Here is a 2,730-nt window from a genome sequence, read left to right on the forward strand (position 1 = left end):
ATAATAGCAACTGAACCGGTATCCAATACCCAGGTGCTACCAGGAGTACTATTGAGGTACACATTAATAACACGCATATACTTTGTTGAAGTTGCCAGCCTTCTTATCTACCATGCATTTGGGGTAATTCCGCTACCAGTGACCGTTCCCCTTACAATAGAAGCACTCAGTCTCGGGTTTGGGTTCAACCTTGGGTTCCTTCACTGGAGCAGCAACTGGTTTGCCATCCATATGAAGTTTCCCTTCTAGCCCTTGCCCTTCTTGAAACCAGTGGTCTTGTTAAACCATCAACACTTGATGCTCCTTCTTGATTTCTACCTTTTGTGGTCTTAAGCACCGCGAACAGCTCCGGGATCAACTCCATCCCTTGCATGTCATAGTTCATCACGAAGATCTAGTAGCTTAGTGATAGTGGCTAGAGAACTCTATCAATCACTATCTTATCTGGAAGTTTAACTCCCACTTGATTTAAGTGATTGTAGCACCTAGACATTCTGAGCACATGCTCACTAGCTGAGCTATTCTCCTCCATCTTGTTGGCAAAAGAACTTGTCAGAGGTCTCACACCTCTCAACACGGGCATGAGCCTGAAATCCCAATTTCAGCTCTTGGAACATCTCATATGTTCTATGGCGTTCAAAACATCATTGGAATCCCGATTCTAAGCCGTAAAGTATGGTGCACTAAACTATCAAGTAGTCATCAGGATGTGTCTGTCAGGTGTTCACAACATCCACAGACGATGTTGTAGGGGTTTGCACATCGAGCGGTGCATCAAAGACGTAAGCCTTCTGTGTAGTAGTGAGTACAGTCCTCGGACTACGGACCTAGTCCGCATCATTGCTTACAATATCTTTCAACTTAATCTTTCTCTAGGAACGTATTGAAACAGGGAGCTACAACGTGAGTTATTTATCTACAACATATTTGCAAAGACAATTTAGACTATGTTCATGATAATTGAGTTCATCTAATCAAATTATTTAATGAACTCCCACTCAAATAGACATCCCTCTAGTCATCTAAGTGAAACATGATTCGAGTCAACTAGGCCGTGTCCGATCATCACGTGAGACGGACTAGTCAACATCGGTGAACATCTTCATGTTGATCGTATCTTCTATACGACTCATGCTCGACCTTTCGGTCTTCCGTGTTCCGAGGCCATGTCTGTACATGCTAGGCTCCTCAAGTCAACCTAAGTGTATTGCGTGTGTAAATCTGGCTTACACCCGTTGTATTCAAACGTTAGAATCTATCACACCCGATCATCACGTGGTGCTTCGAAACAACGAACCTTCGCAACGGTGCACAGTTAGGGGGAACACTTTTATTGAAATTTTAGTGAGGGATCATCTTATTTAAGCTACCGTCGTTCTAAGCAAATAAGATGTAAAACATGATAAACATCACATGCAATCAAATAGTGACATGATATGGCCAATATCATTTTGCTCCTTTTGATCTCCATCTTCGGGGCTCCATGATCATCGTTATCACCGGCATGACACCATGATCTCCATCATCGTGTCTTCTTGAAATTGTCTCGTCATCTATTACTTCTACTACTATGGCTAACGCTATAGCAATAAAGTAAAGTAATTATATGACGTTTATATTGACACGCAGGTCATAAATAAATTAAGACAACTCCTATGGCTCCTGCTGGTTGTCATACTCATCGACATGCAAGTCGTGATTCCTATTATAAGAACATGACCAATCTCATACATCACATATATCATTCATCACATCCTTTTGGCCATATCACATCACAAGGCATATGCTGTAAAAACAAGTTAGACATCCTCTAATTGTTGTTGCAAGTTTTTACATGGCTGCTATAGGTTTCTAGCAAGAATGTTTCTTACCTACGCGAAAACCACAACGTGATATGCCAATTTATATTTACCCTTCATAAGGACCCTTTTCATCGAAACCGATCCGACTAAAGTGTGGGAGACAGACACCCGCTAGCCAACTTATGCAACTAGTGCATGTCAGTCGGTGGAACCAGTCTCACGTAAGAGTACGTGTAAGGTCGGTCCGGGCCGCTTCATCCCACAATGCCGCCGAATCAAGATAAGACTAGTAACGGCAAGTAAATTGACAAAATCGACGCCCACAACAACTTGTGTTCTACTCGTGCATAGAAACTACGCATAGACCTAGCTCATGATGCCACTATTGGGGATCGTAGCAGAAATTCAAAATTTTCTACGCATCACCAAGATCAATCTATGGAGTAATCTAGCAACGAGGGAAGGAGAGTGCATCTACATACCCTTGTAGATCGCTAAGCGGAAGCGTTCAAGTGAACGGGGTTGATGGAGTCGTACTCGTCGTGATCCAAATCACCGATGATCCTAGCGCCAAACGGACGGCACCTCCGCGTTCAACACACGTACGGTTGGGAGACGTCTCCTCCTTCTTGATCCAGCAAGGTGAGAGGGGAATTTGAGGGAAAACTCTGACAACACGACGGCGTGGTGGTGATGGAGCTCGTGGTTCTCCGGCAGGGCTTCGCCAAGCACTACGGAGGAGGATGAGGTGTTGGAGGAGGAAGAGGGCTGCGCCAGGGGAAGGGTGCGGCTGCCCTCTCTCTCCCTCACTATATATAGGGGGAAGGGAGTAGGGGGAGGCGCCCTAGGGTTCCCTAGGGGAGGGGCGGCGGCCACAGGGGAAACCCTAGATGGGTTTGGGCGCCCCCACCCCCTAGGAAACTTGCCC

Source organism: Triticum dicoccoides, chromosome 6A (assembly GCF_002162155.2).
Source record: "Triticum dicoccoides isolate Atlit2015 ecotype Zavitan chromosome 6A, WEW_v2.0, whole genome shotgun sequence".
NCBI classification, from domain to species: domain Eukaryota; kingdom Viridiplantae; phylum Streptophyta; class Magnoliopsida; order Poales; family Poaceae; genus Triticum; species Triticum dicoccoides.